The sequence below is a fragment of the Pelobates fuscus genome, chromosome 9 (assembly GCF_036172605.1).
Source record: "Pelobates fuscus isolate aPelFus1 chromosome 9, aPelFus1.pri, whole genome shotgun sequence".
In the NCBI taxonomy this organism is placed as follows: domain Eukaryota; kingdom Metazoa; phylum Chordata; class Amphibia; order Anura; family Pelobatidae; genus Pelobates; species Pelobates fuscus.
This window is the reverse complement of record NC_086325.1, coordinates 161,476,331-161,487,113: the sequence shown is the minus strand read 5'-3', so window position 1 is coordinate 161,487,113 and position 10,783 is coordinate 161,476,331. Positions and strand designations below refer to the sequence as shown.

General features: G+C 42.7%; 1 protein-coding gene across 3 annotated transcripts in view; it reads left to right on the top strand.

Annotated features, from left to right (window-relative positions):
- Window positions 1-466: 466 nt before the first annotated feature.
- Window positions 467-10,783, top strand: part of LOC134573263 (uncharacterized) — a 43,245-nt gene continuing 32,928 nt past the window's right edge. For all 3 annotated transcript variants that reach the window (XR_010085312.1, XR_010085313.1, XM_063432898.1), the window contains exon 1: window positions 467-827. The gene's annotated coding sequence lies outside the window, so the exon portion shown is untranslated. The remainder of the gene's footprint in view (window positions 828-10,783) is intronic.

Sequence of the window (10,783 nt, the reverse complement as noted above, 5' to 3'; positions counted from 1 at the left end):
CTGGCAGGATACAATGTAGAACCAGGATGCATTTTCAAGCCAGGAGCTGCAGTTTCTAGAAGGGATATGCGTTAATACTGGAATATAGCGATCTTTCAACCCCAATTGCCCTTATTAAAAAACAAAATCCAAGGTGAATTCTTAAACATTGCACCTCAAGCTAGGCCGTGCTCGCACATGGTCCCAAATGGGTTAAAAGGCAAACATTCGCCAATGTAGGATTTGGCGGGAATTCAAAGTGACTTTTCAAATTTGAGTCCCCCCCCCCCCCCCCCCCCATTACTTTTAGAAAGTTTAACCCGCTCACCACCACTATAATTTTATTTTGGAGACGCCAACATACAGCGTAGAGCAGTACAATAGATACCCAGACCTGCAATGGATAGAGGTGAACTGCTGCAGAACCTCTTAGCTCAGGTTGATGTCACTCATTGTTCTTTTCTTTCCTTTATAAAGAAGCTGGTGGGTTTTCTCCCCGCCCTAAACTGTCTGGAATAAGTGGTCTGCCCAAATTAGATTGTGACCTCCCCCTCCGGGCGGAGTTTCCCTGCCCCCAGCCATGAAGAGTGGTGGGTAGTACTAGGAGCATGAGCAGGGACTGTAATAAAGCGGATCTAGTGCATGTATCCAGCGCTGGGTGCAATAGGGCACCCCACTAACCCAGGCATCCCCCCAAAAAAGCCCTCTCCCCAGGGGATCACTGGGACCCTCTCTGTCTGGGGATAAAGAATCTCACTTCTGGGGGGTTTGGATGGGAACCCCATGTCTGCTGCAAACCTACATCCTTTGTGCTCCTTGCAACCCTCTCTCCAGTGGAGTAAACTCAGGTTAGTACATCCAAATATTGAGCTCTGGGGTGTGGGAGCAAGTAATGGGTGGGTGGATGGGTTATTTTAGCAAAAGAACAATGACAGAGTCTGGAATGTATGTGTGTGTGTATAGAAGGTATCTCCTGTAGTATATCATATAAAACTTTAACCCCTTAAGGACACAGGACATGTGTGACATGTCATGATTCCCTTTTTATTCCAGAAGTTTGGTCCTTAAGGGGTTAAATGATTCATGTACCCCAAAAACTTTACTTGATTTTATTGCTTTAAATGAGTTTTGGAGAAAGTTGTTTTGTGTTTATACACACCATCATCACTCTTCAAAATTCCACAGAAAATGATTTCCTGTCAAATGCTTATTTAAAATTTTATTTAAACCCAGGATGCACGTCAAATCCTTTTAGTACATCGCTGTCTAGCACAGCTTATTATGCCATATTTCAGAGGAATTTTACCCCGAAAAAGAGGAATTGTTTTTTATGACGTGTGCTGGGTTATTCGCTAAAGGGTAAATTGTCAGGAATTTAAAAGGCAATTTTTAAAGTGAGTTTCAAATTTTTGGCCAACATTGCCAAGCTGTAAACACCCTGACGTCAGACTCCCAGCAATGTGACTTTGTGTAACCGCTTCAAACCCGATGATTCAAATATGATTAGTGTTTTTTTTTTTTTTTTTTAGCACATTTATACATTAACAGAAGACTGCAAAATCTTCTATCCTCCCACATACGAAGTGTAAAATGACCCACACTGGGGGCGTGTTGGTGTTTGCTATGGTGAGGCATGGCCACTAGACCCGTAAAGGTGTCTTGTCCGCTAGCCATCAAAGCTGGAGAGGTGCAAAGCTGTTGGGCAGCTGGGCCTTTCCACAATGGCGTATACTTTTTGGGATCTTAGATCAGGACTGTCTGTGCTGGATCGGGATGGTTGGCAGGTATGATGAAATTTTGTCCAGTCCTCAGCTGTGTTGGCGGATGGCATTGTTATGGTTTGACAGAGCAGGAAAGTGGGCGATTTTGTTTCAAACAGATATTTTGAGATCTAACTATAGCTTGTGGGGTTTTCTGCAAAGGCCATCACTCCGAGGTGACATGTCTGTTTTGTATGGGGGGGCTTCCAGGAGGACAGGGTGAAGGTAAAAATGTACTTAGATGAACCTCTTTCCTTTTTTTTTTTTAATTGCTCTTTCTCTGGCTCCTGGCGACATCATCTGCTGGAACACTGGGGCGGATTAATGAATTTACAGAGCCATGGTTTATAGAAAGTCCGCAATGTTCAACACAATTGTCTGAGACGACTAATGTATATTTCTTGAGAAGATCCCGGTTTTAAAATATAAATTAATTTACAGCTTATGTTCCATCTACTTCCAGATATTGTTGAAGCTCCACCAAGTCCCTTCTCCACCCCCACTTTCCCATAAACTCTTATTCAGCAGGAGTTTGTGGAACATGTAGGCTTTTTTTCCAATTAGTCACAGATCCATTCCCCACAATACATTACATGGGGCACCAATTACAACGGATTATATGGCTCCAACATATTCCACAGCGCTGTACAATAGAAACAAGAAAAATATTTAAAGGGTCATCAAAACAACTTTAGCATAATGAAGCAGTTTTGGTGTATAGATCATGCCCCTGCAGTCTCACTGCTCAATTTATTGCTATTTAGGAGTTAATTCACTTTGTTTATGCAGCCCTAGTCACACCTCCCTTCATGTGACTTACACAGCCTTCCTAAACACTTCCTGTAAATACATATCTAATGTTTACACTTCCTTTATTGCAAATTTTGTTTAATTTCTTATATCCTCCTCAGTTAATAACCTTCTAGACCCTGCAGGAGCCTCGTGTGTGTGTGTGATTAAAGTTCAATTTATAGAGCAGGAGATACAAACTTCTAAAGTAAGTTGCATCTGATTAACTATTAAACCACATTTTCACGCAGGCTGTGTGAATCACAGCCAGGGGAGGTGTGGCTAGGGCTGCATAAACAGAAATAAAAGTGACAAAGGACAACTTGGATACAGCTCAATCTGGTACACTAAGGAAGAGGGGGGTAACCCCTAGTGAAAATAGGTAAAGAAGACGTAAAGGTAGTGTACCAGTGTAAAAGGTACTGGGGATACCTTAAGAGGTATTGAAAATGGGCTGAAATATCAGTAAGAGACTTAGAGAAATTGAAAACAAAAAATAATTTATTATATATTGTATTAAAAATTGCAAAAAATAGCAATCACCCGGAGTGTAAACACACAAACTAAATAAATGGTGGAAACCTAAGATGAAAATAAATAACAAATATAGTAACAAATATAGTAAATGAAAAACATGGCTTGATGGCTTATATATAAAAAAAATTATTATTATTATAAGCTATCAAGCCATGTTTTTCATTTACTATATTTGTTATTTATTTTCATCTTAGGTTTCCACCATTTATTTAGTTTGTGTGTTTACACTCCGGATGATTGCTATTTTTTGCAATTTTTAATACAATATATAATAAATTCTTTTTTGTTTTCAATATCTCTAAGCCTCTTACTGATATTTCAGCCCATTTTCAATACCTTTTTTAAGGTATCCCCAGTACCTTTTTTACACTGGTACACTACCTTTACGTCTTCTTTACCGAAATAAAAGTGACTTAACGCAAAAAAAGAAATAAACAGGGTCCATGCCCAAACAAGCTTACAATATAAAGCCATACTATTTACATATTTGAATCATCCCAAAAGCACGGCAGTCCTGAACTGAAATGCCAGGCCGATCCCCTTGGCACGAACTATACAGTAACCACAAAAGCTGGTGTCTTTCCTTCTTTATTATTTTTTTACTCCACACTTTTACAGCACTTTCCATGTTCCTTCCAATAATACGGATGTGTGCTTTAAAACAATAAATTAAAAAAAATATGTTTTGTAATCCTAATTTGCCGTCATAATTTGTCACTGGTTTGCTTTTTCTTTCCTACCCCCTTCTCTCTGCATTCTCTTGTGTAGCCGGCCGAGCTGAGACTCTACAAGTAGCCTGGCTGTTCCTTGTCAGTCGCTCCCCTCTGCCCAGTGGTAGAACTAATGAACAGAGGCCCCAGTGCAAAATAATTTTTGGGCCCTCACAAAAAAGTAAAGAAAAATGGACAGACATTGATCAGATTTTCTCAAAAATTTGTATCCATATATTTCATTTCCTTGGTTTTTTTTTTTTCATTTAAATGGTTTTTAATTCTCATTTTTCTTTAATACAATTCATACTAAAGTATAACAGTCCTACATAAACACACGGACAGGCTCTTGAGGGTCTACTGCTCCTTTCTGAGTCACAATCTGGCGGCCCTGAGTGGGGCTGTTAGATGGAATGTGGGAGATAACAGAAGGATAAAGATTCTGTAAAGTTCGAAGGATTGAGCCATAGTGGAAGATGGCTGAGAATAAATAAAGTCACAGCAAGACTATAGAACCAAGGGGAGAGGGTGGAATGAGTAAAGAAATACAGAGGACATATCTGGTGCTGGGTGGCTGGTGGTCGACACTTGTTTTGACGGGACTGGAGCCACAGAACTGTCTTTTCTGCCTGTAGTTTTTCCCATCCTAAACACTGTGTAACGGATCGCCTGGCACCCCGACTGGGCACCTCCGTTAATGGATGCTCCTAGCGTTTCCTGAGGACTCCAAGCACTGCAGCAGACACCACAACCACCGAATCAGAGAAGCGTATAAATCTTCTCAAGCATGTGAATGCTGTAGACCGTTGAATAGGAACCATACAAATAGGCTTACACTCCTAGCAGTCAACTGGGACAGCATGCAATAAATCCTTCCCCCAATAATGAGACGACACTTCACTTTGAGGGTAAAACAGGAACTCTGGACTGGCACATCCAGCCTGATTTTTATTGCAATTGTACACATACAGGCCACACCCAGGGGGAGGCATAAAATAACCAATCCGAGATATGGTACAACCCACACATCCCCTCCCCTTAGCCTGAGAGATAATCCACTTATTATACAGTTTAAAACATAACTTTTACACAATATCTATAACTTCTAAAATATACATGTCACAACCATAAAACATACATTTTCTTACTCAGCATACTTCAATTAGTAATACTCTCAAAAATCATCCCAATCCCTGCAGTAGATCAATAGTTAGCTGGAGGTCCCTTTATGACCGACCGCAAGCACATTTTCCTGCCCAAAACAGTTCCATGGATTTGGGCTGTGCGGTCGGTCAATTACTGGCATAAAAACGGCTAAGTCCCATTCGAAGTGTGGCCGGTACTTTCGACTTTAGTCGAAGTGTCGAAGTGGAGTTGATGTTAAGGGTTGGCGGTGTTCGAAGTTAAAATGGCCGCCGCCACGTGGTCCTTTTGTCCGATACCGGCAACTTCGACAGCTTCGACTTTGTCCGAAGTGCCATATACAAAAGTACCAATCTTTCCCCAAAGTATTTAAAGGGCTAGGGATGGTATTATACAATCCACATGTAGTTCTTAAAGGGTCAGTACATTATGGTAGCAGTCCATAAGCCCCATTCAGTCCCTTAAAGGGCAATATCTCCCAGGGACCATAATCACTGGGCAGGAGGCTAGCAACCAGGCTTCTCCAGTTCTCAGTGGTGAGGTTGGTTCCGCCACACACTGTATCTCCGGTGAGTAGCCGTGCTATGTGGGAGACACGTGGTGGGCCTATCTCAACACAACTGCTGCCATTCACCGGAGCCCAAGCTGACTAGTTGCATCTTCATTATCAGCTCAGGGAGGGCATAGTTGTGTGTTTTTTGTTTCTTTTGGTTTTTCTTCTTTTAAATCCAATTTCTACAATATTGAGTATCCATCGGTGCTGCCTCCTATTCTACTTCTCGTGTGATGTCCTCTTGGAGGCATGCCTTCTCGATGACAGTCCAATCTAATGCTTCTCAGTGAGGAGCATTGGGGACCGTACCTGCATGCTTTTTGCCTCGATCTGCCAATGATTCACATGTCACAGAGAATCATAGCATGCACTGATTCTCTGACAAGCCGTGACGTCACTGGGCATGCACGCTTTACGTCACTGTATGCCTGTGACGTAACAGTCACCACTCTCCAATCCACCGGGCAGGGGGATGTGGTTTGATGCTGTGTTTCAAAGCCCTCTAACGAGAACACTTAAACATTTTAGGGGCACTTACAAGTTGTGATCTACTGTAGGCACTATAACAACTTCAATTAGATGCAGTTGTTATGGTGAGTATAGTGTTCTTTTAATTATAGCAGACCGGTTAGGGCATTCTCTGAGTTCCCAACTGACTTTCAACAGTTAAATTGCGGGCAGCACCCTACGTTTTTTTTAAAACTCTTTATATAACAAACTTCAGGAAATAAGGTGAAGCATTTGGCTATAACCTAGATCACTTACTGTAACCACCCATAAGACACGTAAAAACTCAACTTTGTAAGGTTCGACAAATTTAACTCCACCCCTCCCCCTGTGTTGGCTATTGGGCATCTTCAGATGACTTTTAGTGCACGTGTTGTGTAGGCAATATGAGTTTCCTGTAAATGCTTGCGTTTTAGCAGACGTGCTCAGCCCACCATCTTGGATGATTGTAAGAACGTACTTTGCTAGTTTGTAATGTCTCTAACGTGGGATCTAACTAAGGCCGCCTGGCTGTGTTATGATTTACCGTATCTCCGAGAAGGAGATGAGTGGGGGAGGGGTTTGTTTAATCTCGAGTTTTCTTGGTTACTGCTACAGAATCCAAGAGAAATCGTCACTTTTAAAGGAACAATGTAGTGTTATGAATAAAAGCTGTGTTCCTAAAACGGCACTCAAAGGGTTAAAAACCTCCGACTTCAGCGCAAGGTTGAACCTAATACCAACACGCACATTAGGCTTTCCTCCTAGGGAAGCCTTGAATCCATGCGTTCATATGGGGTTTTTAAGATGCTAGACCTGCGTGAGGACATCTGGCCTCGTTTCAGCAAGTCAAACTGCAGGAAGCGCCTCTAGTGGCTGTCTTAACCCTGCAATGTAAACATTGTAGTTTCTCTAAAACTGCAGTGTTTTCAGGTACATGGTAAAGGGGGGGCTGAGACGATCAGTCTTGATGATCTCAACCAATCCAATGCCTCCTCATATTAAAGCATTGGGAGGCTAATGTGCATGCGCGGCAAAATGCCACACCAATCAGATGGTCTCTGAGCAACATTTGATTGAATAATTGTCTGATTCTATTATTAAGTGGAAACATATCTAGTGGCTGTCAGTGCTAACCCTCCACTTATTATAACTTTGAGATTAAATGGTCTAGGTGCCTTTACTGGTCCCCATTTATTTATTTATTTTATTTATTTTATTTTTATACAGTGTCTGGGTTTCACCCTCACACCTGTCAATCGAAGAGAGCCACAGGGGGGCCTCTTACTGATAGTTTTTGCCCCAGCAGAAACAGGAACACTTTGGCTTCCTGCCGACTTACCACATATGCGCACTGCTTCTCAACGCCTCTCTATGAAACGAGCAGAGCTAAGCTAAAAACACTCTTCACGTTTGATTAGAAATGGAAAAACCTATTTTGAGTCTTCTGTTTTCAAATTTCTTACCTAAAGGAAATGGTCTTGAGTTGATGGCGAAGGCAAAGTTAGTAATTAAACTTACGACAGACGTTACATTTGCAGAGAATTGACCTTAAGCAGTCAGAGTTCTTGGCTGTCATATGTGCTGGGGGTGTAACAAACCCCAGGCACACAATAAAAAAAAAAAAAAATCTCTGATAGCGCAGTGTTAATGCAGAAACACTGTCTGCACGTACACACTGCAACCACTTCAAAACATTGTAGTTGGAGTAACCCTTTAAATATTATATGTCGCTTTATTTAATATTGTACGTGGTAGATTATTTATCCAAATGTGCAGAAAACTGCACTAAGATACTGAATTGTCTATTTTTAAAATGTAATTTCTCGTTATACTTCCATTAACAAAAAACGCCTTTAGAGACAATGAGACTGGACAGAATCCAGGAAGGATCTGCAATGTAATGGAAGATTCATAAAAACCTATTTCTAGACACCGATCAATATATTTTAATGCACAGGAAGAGAACATTTATCTATGAAGCTCTTAAAGCGATATGGCCGTATTGAACGACTGCAAAATATTGAATTATCCATACACTGCACAGGCAGAATTGTAACCAGTGCATATGGATCAAAATTCCTATAAACCCACCTTTGACCTCTGCAGCCACTAAACTACTTTCAATAACTTCCTCCCTCAGGCTATCACAGTGGGCTAATTCTCCCACCCATGTAGCTGGCAATACCCTGGACCTAATCTTCACTTATGCATGTACAGTATCTAATATCTGCAACACTCCATATCCTCTCTCTGATCACCACCTCTTATCATTTGCTCTCACATACCCCCTCACCCAATAACCTCAGCCTAACCCCCCTCAACTCAGGAGGGACCTTAATTCTATTGATCTCCAGCAGTTGTCCGCTGATATTGATTCACGACTGCTGTCCATCCCTTCCCTCTCCTGTCCTTCACTGGCCATCTCCACATATAACTCTACTCTTACATCTGCCTTGAACGCTGCAGCGCCGCTCCAAACCAGCACCTCGAGGAGGACCTGCCCCCAACCATGGCATAGTAAATCAACGCGCTACCTGCAAAGATGCTCCCGTTGTGCTGAACGCTCCTGGAGGAAGTCCCGCACCCAGGCAGACTTTCTCCATTATAGATTCATATTGTGTTCATACAGTGCAGCCCTTGCCCTTGCCAAACAGTCCTACTTTTCCTCTCTCATTAGTTCATGTTCTCGCAACCCCAGGCGTCTCTTTGACACCTTTAATTCTCTTCTTCGCCCTGCTGTGGCCACCCCCCAAACTAACCTTACTGCTGATAACTTTGCATGTTACTTCACTGACAAGATTGAACAGCTAAGGAAAGAATTCTCCCCTCCTTGCCATTCTGTTTCTCAATCACACATAGATCATGGCTTTCCTACCCTTCAGACCTTCTCCCCAGCTACTGACCAAGAGGTGGCTGCTCTTCTTTGCTCCTCTTGCCCCACCACTTGCCCGCTCGATCCTGTCCCATCTCACTTTATCAGATCTCTCTCCACTTGTCTCGTGCCTCCTTTAACGCACATCTTCAACTGCTCTCTCTCTTCTGGCATCGTCCCTGCTGACCTTAAACATGCCACTGTAGTACCTATACAAAAAAAACATCCCTCGACCCATCCACCCCCTCTTACTACCGTCTCATATCCCTGCTCCCTTTTTCCTCAAAGCTTCTGGAATGACTTGTCTTTACCCGTGTGTCTCATTTCCTCAATTCCAACTCTCTCCTTGACCCCCTTCAATCTGGCTTCCGCCCTCTCCACTCTACAGAGACTGCCCTTATCAAAGTTACTAACGACCTAATTGCAGCTAAATCCAAAGGCCACTACTCCATACTTATTCTTCTTGACCTCTCAGCAGCCTTTGACACCGTTGATCATGCTCTCCTTCTTCAAACTCTTCAATCGCTTGGTCTCGTTGACTCTGTCCTCTCATGGTTTTCCTCTTATCTCTCCCAACGCTCATTCAGTGCCTCTTTTTCTAATGATACCTCCTCCCCTCGTCCTGTCTCGGTTGGATTCCCCCAAGGCTCTGTCCTTGGTCCCCTTCTATTTTCTCTTTATACTGTCTCTCTTGGCAAACTTATTACCTCTTTTGGATTCCACTACCACCTCTACGCTGATGACACCCAGTTATATCTCTCCTCCCTGGACCTCTCCCCTGCCGTCCTGCAACGTGTCACTGCTTGCCTTTCTTCCATCTCTGACTGGATGTCCTCCCGCTTTCTGAAACTCAATCTCTCAAAAACTGAGCTCCTTGTCTTTCCTCCTCTTTCGCTCTCCCTTCAAGTTTGTGGTACCAACATCAGTCCATCCTTGCAAGCGCGCTGTCTTGGCGTCATACTTGACTCTGGTCTCGCCTTTGAGCCTCACATCCAGCATGTTGCCAAATCCTGTAGATTCCATTTTTAACAACATAACCCGCATCCGCCCCTTTCTTGCACCAGATACTACCAAGGAGCTTGTCCAGACTCTAGTAATTTCCCGCATGGATTATTGTAACCCTCTCCTGATTGGTCTTCCCAAAAGCCGTACTGCACCCTACATTCCGTAATGAACGCTGCTGCTAGACTGATTTTCCTCTCTAGTCGTTTCTCTCTCACCTCACCCCTCTGCCAGTCCTTACATTGGCTTCCTGTATGCTATAGGAGTCAATTCAAGGTACTAACTCACACCTATAAAGCACTGAACAACTCTAGCCCCTCTTATATCTCCTCACAGATCCATAGGTATGTCCCTTCTCGGTCTGCCCGTGACCACCTCCTGTCCGTTGTCCGCACCCGTACGGCCAACTCGGGCTTGCAGGACTTCTCCCTTCCTATGGAATAGCCTGCCTACCGCCATCAGACTCTCCCCTAGTCTTGCATCGTTTAAGAAGTGCCTTAAAACCCATCTCTTTAGGAAGATCTCTTTATTTGATTACAGATTCCTGTCCTAATGTGTTTTACACCCCACCTCCTATAGAATGTAAGCTCGATTGAGCAGGGTCTTCTTCCACTCATTGTTCCTGTAAGTTTATTTGTAATTGTCCTATTTCTAGTTAAATCCCCTCTCATAATATTGTAACGCGCTACGGAATCTGTTGGCGCTAGATAAATGGCTATAATAATAATAATAATAATAATGGATCGAAAGGAAAAATTTGAATTTTACTGAACTGGCTCCTGTCATGTACTTGGACACAGAATTATGTATAGATATAGCTGTGTAATGATTGATTCTACGGTGCCTTCTGTGGCATAAGAAATTCGTTGTATCCATTTTGAAATGGCCATATTTCGCTGTGTAAAATTAGCAGGGTCCTTCACTAAAATGAGCATTGTTGGGAAATCAG